General features: G+C 42.1%; 1 protein-coding gene across 1 annotated transcript in view; it reads right to left on the bottom strand.

Annotated features, from left to right (window-relative positions):
- The window catches only part of LPAR1 (lysophosphatidic acid receptor 1), a 112,074-nt gene extending 96,594 nt beyond the window's left edge, over positions 1–15,480 (bottom strand). The window contains exon 1 of the mRNA XM_075280258.1: positions 15,016–15,480. The gene's annotated coding sequence lies outside the window, so the exon portion shown is untranslated. The remainder of the gene's footprint in view (positions 1–15,015) is intronic.
- Between the last annotated feature and the right edge of the window lie 1,559 nt (positions 15,481–17,039).

Here is a 17,039-nt window from a genome sequence, read left to right as displayed (position 1 = left end):
ATCTCCGGGAAATTGTAACAGAGACATCTTTTCCTCTGTACCCAAGCTTCTTCTCAGAGAATACTTTCTTCTGAATCTCCAAGCAGAGATGCCTTTTCCTCTGCCTCCAAGATGTTCCTCAGGGAGTGTTTTCCTCTGAAGCTCCACGTCTCTACGTCTCTCCTGTATCCATACATCTGGGAACTCCACACGTATTTCGCTATGCAAGTAAGTCTTTGGGACAAATCTATATTTAAAGGAGCCCATAGCTAGTTCGACGGAAATTGAGGGTCGCCCGCCGTCGATAACTTGTATCTCCTCTTCTATATACGTGTACCCAGCTTTGTTGAAGTCTAACCCCCTGGATACAGGCCATCCCTACAAGTATATACAAGTTTAACTTCCCAAGCTACTACGAGTTAACCAAGCCCAAGGTATTCTTGCTCAAAGCTCCATCACCTGATTAAGTGGACACTGTCTATAAAGATCGCTGTATTGTATGTGAAGAATCACTCCGTCATCTGTATATTTGTATCAACTCGTCCTGCTAGTAAAAAGAGCAACGATTACCCCCGAAGCCTGGTTGTCTGTTGTTATTGTCAGATATCACATGGGGGCGGGTAATCGGGGACATCAAAAAGGGAGATTTTGTGCACATTCGGGACCCAGGGACTCCCTGCAAGCCGGCCACATTGGATATAATCACCAGTGATACCAGCCCTGGCCCTTCCTGAGTGTTGCAACCCCTTTCCTTTTTGTGGCGTCACGAACAGGATTGTGCCTCTGTGCCTACCTAAAGACTGTATGTTGCTTCTGGAGAACTACTGCTCCAAGACTAACCGAAATCACCAGTACTCTCTACAAAGTGGGGGTGAAAGCATTGTATCTCTGTGCCTGCCTCAAAGACTGTATGTTATCTCTGTAGAACTACTGCTCCCAGCATAACCTAAATCACCAGTGCTCTCTACAAAGTGGGGGTGAAAGCCTTATCGAGACTGTGTTATTGTATTTCATGCTGTGTGACTGTATATTCCACCATTTTGGATTGACTAGCTACTTGGGCAATTCAGCAGGAGTAAACTCCACCCACCAAACTTCCCCCAAGTGCCAAAACTGGGTGTTGCCATCTTTACTAAAGCACTGAATCCAAATCCATCTAAACTGTAACAGGACTCCAGCTTCCCTGCCCCCAATTCTTTTTGCAGAGACTCCTTATCTCTTCAAGGATCAAAGTGATCTTCATCCTGCTGGCAGCTCCTGCTTCATCACTTCTACCAGAACTTCAACTGCCATTGTCTGCTGTTATCTGCCATTCCTGGGATACAGATAAGTGCATTTTATAAAGTGACTTTGTATTTGCTGAAGTTTGCATTAATTCAAAGAGACAGAAGTCTTATTATGTTACTTAAAGAGACAGTATCCTAATTTTTGCAAAAATATCAGCACCACCACAAGCTACAACTGTCTACCAACCAGTTCCTGTGATGACAGCTCCTCCAAGACAGCCGTCTGTAGATGAATCGATTTTCAGATCTCAATTTCTTATCCCAGGCTGTTACCAGTTTGTCCCTGTTCCGGTTTCTATCCCGACTCATGTTCCTGTTCCAGTTGCTGCTCCTGAACCAACACAAGATGGAATTCCGGACTCCAGTGTTGCTGCTCCAATTGCTGCTCCTGACCCAGCACAAGATGGAATTCCGGACTCCAGTGTTCCTGCTCCAATTGCTGCTCCTGAACCAACACAAGATGGAATTCCGGACTCCAGTGTTGCTACTCCAATTGCTGCTCCTGAACCGGCACAAGATGGAGTTCCAGTTTCCAGTGTTCCTGCGCAAGTAGAAGACCAAGTGCTGAGGCGATCAGAGCAAACCCCCAGGTGAACTCTACCAGCTCGCTATAGAGACTGAGCAACCATATCCTTTCATGTATATATACTTTGCCTCTTTCATCTACCTATGTTCTTATTAATTAGTTAGTTTGCAACCGTTTAAGCCTCCGTACCTAGGTAATCCCAAGCATTTTGTTATGTTCTTGCTTTGCATTACATATTTCTCTACAGCCTATGGACTACTGAGGGCTGTATTTTGCCACATAGTGCCTACCCTGAGCCTTTCCATGGACAATGCCCTATTGCTGAAAGAGACTCTACCCACCTATTGGCATTATGTTTCTACTGTTTACTATGTTTTGGTTTTGCATATAATCACGGGGTATCGTTCTTTTACATAAGTCATGTCACATTGTTGGTTGCCATTATTCTGTTTATTGTTTATCAGGTATCCAACCCTACCACCTGTGCGCATCCCATCTCTCTAGGTTACTCCATGCTAGTTAGTCGCCGAGGACGGCTCTTTTCTTAGTGGGGGTGTATGTAATGTCCCGGTACTGCTAGTCCAATTCCCTCTAATTGTCCTTGCAGACCGAGATGATATGGACATTTGCACATAAGGTAAAAAGATTCCTCCCCCGTCATTCCTTCTATATTTCACCAGAGCATGCGCCATCTTGTGGATGTTTTTGTGAACTACACCTGCCTATACTTTGTCATTGTAATTTGAGCTGGCACTGTAAAGGGAGTGTCCATTATAATTAGGTGCCCTCCAGGACCACTCAAAGGAGCTTGGCTGGCCTGGAGGCGGAGCTGAGTGACCGCCCACTCTAGAGAGGGAGTTGGGAACTTTTTGGTCTTTTGTCTTCGGTGTTGAGCTGAGCACATGGGAAGCTGTAAAAATGGCAGCTAAGTCTCCAGGAAATTGTAACAGAGACGTCTTTTCCTCTGTACCGAAGCTTCTTCTCAGAGAATACTTTCTTCTGAATCTCCAAGCAGAGATGCCTTTTCCTCTGCCTCCAAGATGTTCCTCAGGGAGTGTTTTCCTCTGAAGCTCCACATCTCTACGAGTAGGCCGTCCTGTATCCATACATCTGAGAACTCCACACGTATTTCACTATGAAAGTAAGTCTTTGGGACAAATCTATATTTAAAGGAGCCCATAGCTAGTTCGACGGAAATTGAGGGTCGCCCGCCGTCGATAACTTGTATCTCCTCTTCTATATACGTGTACCCAGCTTTGTTGAGGTCTAACCCCCTGGATACAGGCCATCCCTACAAGTTTATACAAGTTTAACTTCCCAAGCTACTACGAGTTAACCAAGCCCAAGGTATTCTTGCTCAAAGCTCCATCACCTGATTAAGTGGACACTGTCTATAAAGATCGCTGTATTGTATGTGAAGAATCACTCCGTCATCTGTATATTTGTATCAAATCGTCCTGCTAGTAAAAAGAGCAACGATTACCCCTGAAGCCTGGTTGTCTGTTGTTATTGTCAGATATCACGTGGGGGCGGGTAATCGGGGACATCAAAAAGGGAGATTTTGTGCACATTCGGGACCCAGGGACTCCCTGCAAGCCGGCCACATCAGATATAATCACCAGTGATACCAGCCCTGGCCCTTCCTGAGTGTTGCATTATACCTGTCTGTTTTGTGGTCTGAGCTCACTGAAAGAAATGAATGGGTCTGGGGTGGCATAGGCATTCATGTGGATGTAGCCCTACTCAAATGGTTTGTGTTTGTGTAAGATTTTTTCAGACTGAATAGTAACAAAACATGGGCCTGCAAAGAGTTTCTCTGGCTGTTGCACAGCAATAACTGTGGTTAATTGAAAATCTTCATAATACCCCTTATAGTCGCCAGTTTCTACTCAATGTTTTTATATTAATTAATAAATCATATTTATTACCATTATTTTCCCCAGCCTTTGAGATGTTGAATGAAAATTTTATAAACCCATATGCAGTGAGCTCACCCTAGTGGACACTGCAGACAGCAAGAATGTTATTTACCACTATGCTTGTGTTCGTGTATGTTGAAAGTATCACCGCTGCCACCATTTAGCCAGACATGTCCACTATACCACACTGTTAGTGTCATGGTGTTGGCATCCAAAAAAAAAAACAAAGTTAGATTGAAAAAGGTCCCCCTGTGCCATTAAATTTTTCAATGATGGGGCCACACGGTGGCTCAGTGGTTAGCACTGCAGCCTTGCAGCGCTGGAGTCCTGGTGTTCAAATCCCACCAAGGACAAAAAACCATCTGCAAGGAGTTTGTATGTTCTCCCCGTGTTTGCATGGATTTCCATCCCATATTCCAAAAAAGACATACTGATAGGGAAAAATGTACATTGTGAGCTCTATGTGGGGCTCACAATCTACCTTAAAAAAAATAAAAAAAAATTTCAGTGACAGTGCTATTTTGATTTCACATCTGCTCCCATAAAGGGATAATTTCTGATGGCTTTTTATGTTGGAAAATCACTTCTTCAACTATGCACACAGCTACAAATTTGTCTCTCAAATACGGTAACAAGTCTGTCGCATTTACAAATCAACAAACCAAAAATCAAAATAGCATGCTACTGTGTGCAATAAACCAACCAAAATACTAAGAAAAATACACACAAAATTAGTATAAAACTAATACATTTTAATAATGCCAAGATTTAAAAAATGTGATACAAATAACATAAGACACATAAATAGGGGGGACATAATAGCCAAATGCCAAAAATTACCTAACCATAGGTGGCTAAGACTATAACACTGAGGGCTAAATATAATGCATTATAATACAACACACTATAGTCATAGGTGCCTGGATGTAATATATATAGCTGCACGGCCAAGGGTATCTCGAGTCATAATGCCAATGGCAAGTAATAGCATGGTCCATAACAGAATGCCATACAACCAGACACAAATAATACCAGATATAAGTAGTAGGAAAAAATCCCCCCTCAGTGATATAACATACCGCCTATAAGTAGAACCGCCCGACGCGCGTTTTGTCCACCGAGATGGACTTTGTCAAGTTATAGTCTTAGCCACCTTTGGTTAGGTAATTTTTGGTATTTGGCTATTATGTCCCCCTATTTATGTGTCTTATGTTATTTGTATCACATTTTTTTAATCGTGGCATTAATAAAATTTATTAGTTTTATACTAATTTTGTATGTATTTTCTTAGCATTTACAACTCATCAGAATGAGCTAGTGGCAGCACAGTGTATGGTTAGTACTAACTCGTAATAGTTTGTATCTGATGCCTACCATTGTTTTTTTTCCATAGACAATACCTTACTTTGATACAACAGCAGCTGTTTTTCCCTTAGGGCCCGTTCACATGGGCACAGAGGGGGTGAATTATGGCGTGGAATGCACGTCATAATCCGCCCCCTCACAATGGTGATCTATAGAGACCCTTTCTTCAGGCGGATTCCGCGGCAGCACCCTTCGAACTAGGCCCATTCATTCTGGGCCTACTCTGGAGCGGGAAGCCGCGACTGATGGTCTTGGCAAGCGTATTTGGTACTGACTTTGACGCGGCTTCCCGCGTCAAAATCAGGACCAAAATACGCTATTCCGCTCATGTGTGAAGCCTTACAGAGTTAGAAACTGGATATATAGGTTTCCAGCATCCCTGACAGTGTCATACACTCTGTTTTAAGACAGTTTAAGTTGTGGTTTGCAACAAACTTGTTTGACTTGAATTGAATCTTGGCACCAAACTACCCGATCCCAAAACAAACCTTGAGAGGTTTACACATCTCTAGTCATGTCTCATTGTTTGAAAAGCACAGATCTAAAATTTATGGCTGGCCCTAGAATTTAGGGCTCATGGCAATGGCAAAGTGAAGTGCACATTCACACAGTTTGAGGTTCAACTCATGCATGCAGAATTTGCTGCAGCCAAAGCCAGGAATGTATGCAAAATGAAGGCTTGTACTGTATTTGCCCTACATTTCTGAATATAGTCTGATATAGTATCCAATAAAGCATAAAAGGACAATTTTACCAATAATGTCCTAAAATGCATCAGATTCATCATCATGGCTTATAGTGGATGATAAATCTGGCATATCTGTACACTGTTTTAGTCTAAGTTTACACCACCCATGAGTTGGCTTAGTTTCTGGTCTGGAAATATGGCAAAGTTTTGGTGCATTTTTGGGGACTTGATGTTATCAAGAACTAAAAATTCATAGGATAGGTCATTAATTTAAGTTCAGGGGGGTCCTGCACTATTCAGTGGTTCTGAGTAAAGTGTTAAAATATCCTATTGACTTGTAACAATAGACTTTGTTTTTCTAACTTCTTAATGCCCTCATAACAAAACTCTACTTTTTTGGGCAGTTAAGTATGTAGTGCTCAGGTCAGCTGAAGTTCACTAATGTCTTTTAAGTTATGGGTAAATGTTAAGAAAGTCAAGACATGAGCTTTTCCTGTGCCATGACTTCCAGGCCTTTGCTGTATTACGCAACTGGGACACAAGACTAATTGCCAGAGTCGGAAAATACTCAGACTCCGCAAACTTAGCTCAGCAGATACCATGATCAATAGCGATCACGATATCTGGGTGGTTTGGGAACAAGATAATCCCCCCCCCTCCCCCCCTTCCCCCGCTCTTTAGATCCCCTGTGATGAAGTTACAGGGGCTGAGGAGATGCCATGAAAGCCAGGAGATTGATCAACGACCTATTGACTGGCTATCTCTATTGCACCTATACGGTTTCAAAAACCTCATATTATAAAAAAATAAATAAATACAAGTTAGGTGTCCTCATGTGCGTATAAGTCTGCACTATCCAGAAGTAGTATTATTTATCCTGTACTGTGAAAAATGTGAAAAAAAAACTATACCACAATGCGTAAATTAATGTATTTTGGCCAACAATAAAAATGACAACTTGCCCTGCAAATAAAGAGCCCTTCCATATCTTTGTCAACTAAACAGTACAAACATTTATAGGTATCAGAATATGGTGACCTTGGGAAAAGTGTTCATTTTTGAAAAATTACATTTTATTAGTAAACCTGATAAAACATAAAATATAAATATGGTATTGCCATAATTGTAATGATTCCCCAGACAAACTTGCCATGTCATTTTTAATACAGAATGAATGCGGTAGGACAAGTGAAAGTACAACTCATCACGCAATGAATAAGCCTTCAAATAGCTATGTCGACATAACATTTTAAAAAGTTATGAATTTCGGAAGGCAGGGGAGGAGAAAATGAAAAAATAAATAAATCGCTAGGCATTAACGTCCAAACTACCCTGCGTCCTTAATATCTTATATCACGGATTTGTAGGATAAATAAATTAATTCTGTGGGGAATACTGTTGCTGCAGTATGTTCATGACAGTCAACGTACATCTGGACTGATGTAAAGGCATTAATGTTACACTGAAAGGGGGAAACCAGGAAATACACTTTAATGGCAGTGGGAGAACTGATTGTAGATGCTTCAGGCTAGAAGAGGCTTGTGACTACTTGACCTTAAACTTTTCATGCAGGCAACAGGATATCAGTGTCTGAGAAAGTGACATTGTATATAGCAAGAGGAGGGAAAGTACAAGAGCAACAGGTCATGCTTTGATGCTAGACATAAAACATAAAATGCAACACTACAGTTAGTAACAAAATGAGAAACAACAGCTAATATTATATTAATAACAGTAAAAGAATAACAGGGATAAACATATATAGGTAATTCTAGATGTCTTGCACTTGGTAAGATTATACCAATTGCAGAATTGTAGGTTTACACCTAAAGTTGATAACAACAAAGCAATGTAGTGTCAACAGGATACAAGAAGAATCATTATCATATCTATTGTACATAGCTTAGTAATAGAGATGAAACATCTTAACATGATTTTTTCCTTTATTGAAGTGCTATTCTGGGACCTCCCATTTCATACACCCTAATAAAAAGGCCATTTATCTTAGTGGCACCTATGGTATGTTATACCACTACACTACAGACAGAATGATCACAGTAAGATGGGCATACATTTCAGTTAACTGTTGACTAAATGCTCATGCTTGACTCATATATGTGTTTTCCATGGGAAGAGAGCAAAAGGATAAAGTCTATCCCTTCTTTCCCTAAACATCATTCATTAAGGTAGAGTAGGAAGGCCTCCATTCTCAGTAGATGTTCATTTAGTGTATACAGTATGGCTTAAGGCACCTTCCCCGTGCAAAATCAGCTGATTTCCAGGGTTTTAGGATTCAGATATGCAGACATCAGCTGAGCTCTTTTATTAAAGGGAATGTCTTTGATGAGACAACCAATGCAAAAATAAAAAGACAATAGGTGCAACTCATCCAGCTGCTACTTACAAAAGTACTCCGATGACTCTGCAATAGTAGGCCTCATCACTGACAGAGACATTAGGGAGTAAATAGACAAACCGAGACTTTGTGGAATGGTTTCAGTGGAACCACCTCAGGATTAATGCTGGGAAGACCAAGGAGATGGTGGTGGACTTTAGTAAGCGGAGAAGTGCCCCGAATCCAGTGGATATCCAGGGGACAGGCATTGAGATAGTCAAGACCTATAAGTACCTGGATGTGCGCCTCAATAATAAGCTGGACTGGGCTGACCACATGGATGCACTGCACAGAAAGGGCACAACAAGCACTACCTGCTCAAGAGGCTTAGGGCCTTTGGTGTCCAGGGGACACTTCTTAGGGCCTTTTTCAATTATGTGGTAGCATCAGCCATCTTCTTTGGAGTGGCCTGCTGGAGGAGTAGCATACCAGCCAAGGACAGAAATAGACTTTTCAGGCTGGTTAGAAGGGTAGTACAGGTGGTGGGTGACAAAAGGATACTGTCCGTGATGAGCTCCATGCTGGAGAATATCTCCCATCCCATTTAGGAGACCGTGACAGCACTGAGTAGTGTGAGAAGGAGCGCTATTGAAGATCCATCCTCCCAACTGCTGTCAGGCTGTATAATCATTAACAAGCTAAGCGAAGATCACTCCGCACAAAGAACTAAAATGATCCTGAAGTCTTTCGTTTCTTTTTGGTTACTATGCCTCCTTGTATCTTTTTCTATCTGCTATGAGCTTGCATGTATTCTTTCTTGTAATATATTAGTGTATTATCAATGCTGTTGTAACACATTAAATTTTCCCATGGTGGGACTATTAAAGGCGCTCTATCATTGGCAAAAATCATTTTTAACTAATCACATCCTTGCATAGCTTTAGCAAGGCTATTACACACCTACCTTTTGTATGTAAATTGTCTCAGTGGTTTTTGAATGAGCCCGGTTTTATTCATATGCCAATTAGCTTCCTGCCAGCACAGGAAGTTCCCAGCAGCACTCCTCTCTGCTATTCTCTCCTATCTGTATGTGCAAACAGGAAGCAGGAAGTCATCAGCAGCCTGTACTGTACACATACATAGGAAAGAATAGCAAAGAGGAGTGCATGAAGAGACTTTCGAGGTGCACCAAGAGGCTAATTAGCATATGAATTAAAAAACACTCATCGGGCTCATTCAAAAACCACTGAGACAATTTACATACAAAAGGTAGGTGTGAAATAGCCTTTCTAAAGGCTATGCAAGGATGTGCTTATCTAAAAATGACTTTTCTCAATGATAGAGCCCCTTTAAAGGGATTGCCTTATCTTATGTAGTAACTAATTCTTTGCTAATTCTAAAACTAAAATAAACTAATAAATAGAGATGAGCGAACACTAAAATGTTCGAGGTTCGAAATTCGATTCGAACAGCCGCTCACTGTTCGAGTGTTCGAATGGGTTTCGAACCCCATTATAGTCTATGGGGAACATAAACTCGTTAAGGGGGAAACCCAAATTCGTGTCTGGAGGGTCACCAAGTCCACTATGACACCCCAGGAAATGATACCAACACCCTGGAATGACACTGGGACAGCAGGGGAAGCATGTCTGGGGGCATAAAAGTCACTTTATTTCATGGAAATCCCTGTCAGTTTGCGATTTTCGCAAGCTAACTTTTCCCCATAGAAATGCATTGGCCAGTGCTGATTGGCCAGAGTACGGAACTCGACCAATCAGCGCTGGCTCTGCTGGAGGAGGCGGAGTCTAAGATAGCTCCACACCAGTCTCCATTCAGGTCCGACCTTAGACTCCGCCTCCTCCGGCAGAGCCAGCGCTGATTGGCCGAAGGCTGGCCAATGCATTCCTATGCGAATGCAGACTTAGCAGTGCTGAGTCAGTTTTGCTCAACTACACATCTGATGCACACTCGGCACTGCTACATCAGATGTAGCAATCTGATGTAGCAGAGCCGAGGGTGCACTAGAACCCCTGTGCAAACTCAGTTCACGCTAATAGAATGCATTGGCCAGCGCTGATTGGCCAATGCATTCTATTAGCCCGATGAAGTAGAGCTGAATGTGTGTGCTAAGCACACACATTCAGCACTGCTTCATCAAGCCAATACAATGCATTAGCCAGTGCTGATTGGCCAGAGTACGGAATTCGGCCAATCAGCGCTGGCCAATGCATTCTATTAGCCCGATGAAGTAGAGCTGAATGTGTGTGCTAAGCACACACATTCAGCACTGCTTCATCAAGCCAATACAATGCATTAGCCAGTGCTGATTGGCCAGAGTACGGAATTCGGCCAATCAGCGCTGGCTCTGCTGGAGGAGGCGGAGTCTAAGGTCGGACCTGAATGGAGACTGGTGTGGAGCGATCTTAGACTCCGCCTCCTCCAGCAGAGCCAGCGCTGATTGGCCGAATTCCGTACTCTGGCCAATCAGCACTGGCTAATGCATTGTATTGGCGTGATGAAGCAGTGCTGAATGTGTGTGCTTAGCACACACATTCAGCTCTACTTCATCGGGCTAATAGAATGCATTGGCCAGCGCTGATTGGCCGAATTCCGTACTCTGGCCAATCAGTGCTGGCCAATGCATTCTATTAGCTTGATGAAGCAGAGTGTGCACAAGGGTTCAAGCGCACCCTCGGCTCTGATGTAGCAGAGCCGAGGCTGCACAAGGGTTCAAGCGCACCCTCGGCTCTGATGTAGGAGAGCCGAGGGTGCACTTGAACCCTTGTGCAGCCTCGGCTCTGCTACATCAGAGCCGAGGGTGCGCTTGAACCCTTGTGCACACTCTGCTTCATCAAGCTAATAGAATGCATTGGCCAGCGCTGATTGGCCAATGTATTCTATTAGCCTGATGAAGTAGAGCTGAATGTGTGTGCTAAGCACACACATTCAGCTCTACTTCATCGGGCTAATAGAATGCATTGGCCAGCGCTGATTGGCCAGAGTACGGAACTCGACCAATCAGCGCTGGCTCTGCTGGAGGAGGCGGAGTCTAAGATCGCTCCACACCAGTCTCCATTCAGGTCCGACCTTAGACTCCGCCTCCTCCAGCAGAGCCAGCGCTGATTGGCCGAATTCCGTACTCTGGCCAATCAGCACTGGCTAATGCATTGTATTGGCGTGATGAAGCAGTGCTGAATGTGTGTGCTTAGCACACACATTCAGCTCTACTTCATCGGGCTAATAGAATGCATTGGCCAATCAGCGCTGGCCAATGCATTCTATTAGCGTGAACTGAGTTTGCACAGGGGTTCTAGTGCACCCTCGGCTCTGCTACATCAGATTGCTACATCTGATGTAGCAGTGCCGAGTGTGCATCAGATGTGTAGTTGAGCAAAACTGACTCAGCACTGCTAAGTCTCTGCATTCGCATAGGAATGCATTGGCCAGCCTTCGGCCAATCAGCGCTGGCTCTGCCGGAGGAGGCGGAGTCTAAGGTCGGACCTGAATGGAGACTGGTGTGGAGCGATCTTAGACTCCGCCTCCTCCAGCAGAGCCAGCGCTGATTGGTCGAGTTCCGTACTCTGGCCAATCAGCGCTGGCCAATGCATTCTATTAGCCCGATGAAGTAGAGCTGAATGTGTGTGCTTAGCACACACATTCAGCTCTACTTCATCAGGCTAATAGAATACATTGGCCAATCAGCGCTGGCCAATGCATTCTATTAGCTTGATGAAGCAGAGTGTGCACAAGGGTTCAAGCGCACCCTCGGCTCTGATGTAGCAGAGCTGAGGGTGCACAAGGGTTCAAGTGCACCCTCGGCTCTCCTACATCAGAGCCGAGGGTGCGCTTGAACCCTTGTGCAGCCTCGGCTCTGCTACATCAGAGCCGAGGGTGCGCTTGAACCCTTGTGCACACTCTGCTTCATCAAGCTAATAGAATGCATTGGCCAGCACTGATTGGCCAGAGTACGGAATTCGGCCAATCAGCGCTGGCCAATGCATCCCTATGGGAAAAAGTTTATCTCACAAAAATCACAATTACACACCCGATAGAGCCCCAAAAAGTTATTTTTAATAACATTCCCCCCTAAATAAAGGTTATCCCTAGCTATCCCTGCCTGTACAGCTATCCCTGTCTCATAGTCACAAAGTTCACATTCTCATATGACCCGGATTTGAAATCCACTATTCGTCTAAAATGGAGGTCACCTGATTTCGGCAGCCAATGACTTTTTCCAATTTTTTTCAATGCCCCCGGTGTCGTAGTTCCTGTCCCACCTCCCCTGCGCTGTTATTGGTGCAAAAAAGGCGCCAGGGAAGGTGGGAGGGGAATCGAATTTTGGCGCACTTTACCACGTGGTGTTCGATTCGATTCGAACATGGCGAACACCCTGATATCCGATCGAACATGTGTTCGATAGAACACTGTTCGCTCATCTCTACTAATAAAGTGTTATTGATTAAAAGAAAAAAAAAACTGGTTATGTCAAGTTAAATAAATGACCTTAAAGCTGGGGCCACACACTCATCTCCTGCAGGCAAATTCTGTAGCCTGTTTCTCTACATGTTTCAATTTTCTCTGTGGGCCGCCCTTGCCTTTCAACTCTTGAAATCCTTAAAACTCAATACAGTAATTGACATGCTGTGTCTTTAATATCGGCAGTGCTAGTCACTTTGTTTTTAGTTGCAGCATGTGAATGATATATAAATCCTATCACTACACTGCTACTGTAGGTCTCAGCAGGTTAGCTGCTGGTAAGTTTGTGGTGACTAACCTACTGAAATCCTTGCCTGCATGATCCTATCATAGTTTTTGTAAGTCAAGAGTGTTCACTGAATAATGAAAGGTTGTGCAACTCTTAACATTTTACACAATTTTCGGTGTCAGTTAATTCTAAATGGTTATTTTTCACATTTTGTGGTCAAAAACTTGTGCTGAACATGTGATGCCCAAACTGGTGTCGGCAGAGTTAAAGCTAGACTTTACTTCACCTAGGACAAGGTAAAACAGGGATCCCGTTAATGGCAGCAATCCTATTGTAAACTATGAGAATTAGAAATACAATACAATGTGAAAATTATGTGACCTTTCATAATATGGAATAAAATTGGAAAACTTGCTTTAAACACACCTACCACCTACTTTAGGAAAGTTATTGCTCATGTTGGAACTGGTCTGAAGTCTTTGTGGCCTTCTTCCAGTTGGCCTTTGGCCAGTTCGCAGCTCTGGTGCTTTTTTTTATACAGATATTTATATAAAGACTTTCTTTACATTCATAACTTTTGTGAAAATAATAGTACCATAAATATTACAAGAGATATTACAAGAGATATTAAGGTGTTTGCTATGAATTTAAATGACTTCTAACATACATCACTTATGATGAGTCAGATCAGTTGCATGTATTCCTCCATTAAACCCTGCATACTCTGGTACAGCCTAATGCATTCCCTATAGATGTACCAATGAAAGCAATTATTCAGATAGGTTGCATGACTAGCTGTAGATGTTTCATACGACAAGTAGGTGGCACCAGTAGTAACATGCTGTAGTCTCTCTACACACATCTGGCGGGTAATGGTTAGGCAGTAGTGGGAAACAGACAACCACTACAAAGCTCAGGCAATGAACGTGTGGTGAAGCGTGAGGCCGCCTCTATTCAAACTGCGGAGAGACGCAAATAAAATTGTTCAAGATGCAACAGTCACACATCAAAGACCTCACTACATCAAAGTCAACACACTGAACACATTACTACTTAATCACAGCCAAGGATGAGGAACCTAAAAGTTGCCTTAGCAGAGCAGACTTTTTCAACTCTCTCCTTAAATACCCTCCAATTTTTTCCATGAATTTTGTAAGGGTAAACTCAACCAGCAACCTGAAAGTTAGATCAGTTCTCAAAAGGTTATTAATTGTGAGAAATATATCATCAACGCTATAAGACTTGAGAAGACAATCGCCAGATTCTCCAGCATTTGACTCATTTTTGTCACAGGACAGAGAAAAGTATTCTGAAATATGTGGCCAACTACTGAAGGTGGAAGAATGAATTTGCTAGGATTGAGGTTCTTCACAAAGTGAGTTGGTGATTGATCCCGTTTAATCATATCAATAATTAAATAATATTCTTTAATATTTACTGATTTGTATTGATGATGAATGGTGTCTTATAGTTTTCAGAATAAATATCCGCACAACACAGGTTCCATAGAGGAGTTTCAGCTATCTTCCATTAAAAATTGATGACCCATTAGAAGACCATTCATAGCTGGGTGACAATCCCCTTAGGTTACATACTATAATAAACACGCAAATCCTAAAGCAACAAAACAGTCATGCAAATTACAACTAGATTAAAAAGTTGGACACACTTGTGGAATGAGTGAGGAGGATCCAGCTCTGAAACTTCAGCAGCTCCATGATGTTTTTATTGGAGCAGTTGGACTACTTGTCAGCATTCATATAAGACATCATAGCTGTGTGCATTGATTTGGCCATACACTGAGCAATCCTCTATATGACACAATCATTTCTAATTATGATTCTTACATATTTGGTAGCAATTTTTATTTCCAATCAAGAGTATTCACTGGTTGATAATACTACTGATGTCCAAGAAATGAAATGTGCAGAACCATTTTTGTAAATGTACACATTACTATAGAATACTATATAGTAAAAGCAATTTTATTAGTCACATTGTAGTAACAGATTAAATCCATCATTTTTCCTGATTCTCTGTGTTAATGAGATGCAGACGTAATAGATCATAAGATCATTAAGGGCCTGTCAACATCAAAATACTCACAATCCAACATCTGGAAAGTGTTAGGGAACCCGTAATATTTTCTAATGACTAATGTGACACATGTAGCATTGACTTGCGGACTAATAAAAAAAATTAATGACTTTACCTGTGCTAGTTCTCTGCTTAGTGATCCACGTTGCAATATTTCAACCCAGGACTCAAGCCAGAAAGTAAAACCTCAGTAGATCTTTTTTCCCTTCTCCAAGTCCCTCCAGACAAACTGTCTCCCAACTCCGTCACTGTGAAACAGATCCACATACTACTTGGAACATCATTGTAGGGCATGCAGCAGCGATGAACGAGGAGAGAATAGTTAATAGGAATGTAGATTCTCCAAATTCTAGGTCACTACTAAAAAGAAATAGCACTGCCAAGTGTGACTGAGTGTCTGGACAGGAGGGCACAGAACAAGACGAGACCCAACTTCTTTCTTCTTTGCGTTTTCTTCTATAATTTAAGAACACAAAATCACTTACACTCCAAGTTCAGTAGAGACTGTGCTGCCATCCCCGGGGCTGGATATAGGATTGTGGGATGATAGCACAGAGACTGCCTGTGCTGTAATGTCTGGTGTGTGGAAAAGAGAGTGCTGAATGCTGCTCACTCTGAATGCCAGTCCCACCTATGTCACTCCCACTCTCGGCTAGTTTTCCTGTGTGTACTCCCAGACATTGCCTCCACCTCTTCAAACTCTTATGAATGAACAAGCTCTTTACATTTGTTATCACTGACCCAGGGGCTATTTAAATAGTGGTGGCACATTTCAGACACAACACAGCAAGTCTTCTAATCACTGGACTGCCAGATCTGTTGTGTAGATAACTAGTTATCCTTCAATCTGTCACTACTGAGCTGCTAAACAATGTATCATGGCTTTTATTACTTGTAATACCTTCAGTTTCCATTCATTTTTCCCACCCATTGATATCAATGATGAAGGAAATCTGATCATGATGGATACTGTAGAAAAAATCATAATAGAACTGAGGAAGACCAAAGCATCATTTTGAGTCTCATAAAAGTAAATAAGATTTGTTGAAAAAATATACTTCAATACAGTTAAAATGCTAAACCTAGAGTTGTCCATTACAGTTGTCCCCTGCAAAAATTGAAAAAAAAAAAAAAACAACAAAAAACCCTGCTCCCACCTCTATTAAAGAGGACCTTTATGTCTTTGTGCATATGTGGTTTTATATACTGCTAGAAAGCCGACAGTGTGCTGAAATCAGTGCACCCTTGGCTTTCCCGTTATGTGCCCCAGGGCTGGAGATATCGGTGCCGTTAATTTCGACACCAATATCTCCCCACTGTCAGAAAGGCGTTCCTCACAGCCTAGTATCATCGCAGGCAGGTAAGGAATGCCCCTTCTTGTCAGAGGCTATGGACGAGTACTGCTAGAGGGAACCCTTCCTCACAGTGGAGAGATATTGGTACTGAAATGAATGGCGCCGATATCTCCAGCCTTGAGACACATACTGTTGCTGTCGACTTTCTAGTGACATATAAAATCGCATATGCATGAGGACGTGAAAGATCCTCTTTCAGTTAAGTTTTAACTGGATAAAATATGCATATTTAGGGGTTTATATTTGCTGTGAACACTGGAAGACTTTCCCGGCATAACAGGCAAACATTACTACCCCTACCCCGTGGCGTACTGTTACGTTAGGGGCTATTAGTGTTTCCCACATTCTGCAGACTCTAAGGCTTTGGATGATTAGTACAAAACTCTGAAACACTGAAGTATTGAATAGGCCTATTTATGTTCAAGTTCCATAGATGGAATAAATAAAATGTTTTTAAAGGGCACATAAAAACATCTTTTTCTCAAATGATAAAAAGTAAGCATATTTTCTAACAATTACACATTATTTATACTGCACCATGAGCACAAAAAGTGAATAAGAAACAATGCAGAATTAAAGTTTTTTTTGTAAATTGTATTTTAATGTGCAAAAGTAGTACATCATAAAAAACATTATATACATTTGTAACATAATAAAACAATTACAAAGTTTTTTTTCCATTCCACACAGAAAGAGTTACTGAAATTGAATCAATATGGTACCATTGTATAATACACATAATGCAAAATGCAGGCACTCATATGGCTAGGTCGGCAAAAATTCT

This window comes from Leptodactylus fuscus, chromosome 1, assembly GCF_031893055.1.
Source record: "Leptodactylus fuscus isolate aLepFus1 chromosome 1, aLepFus1.hap2, whole genome shotgun sequence".
Classification (NCBI taxonomy): Eukaryota; Metazoa; Chordata; class Amphibia; order Anura; family Leptodactylidae; genus Leptodactylus; species Leptodactylus fuscus.
The sequence above is the reverse complement of the archived record's forward strand: the minus strand, read 5'-3'. Positions and strand labels throughout refer to the sequence as shown.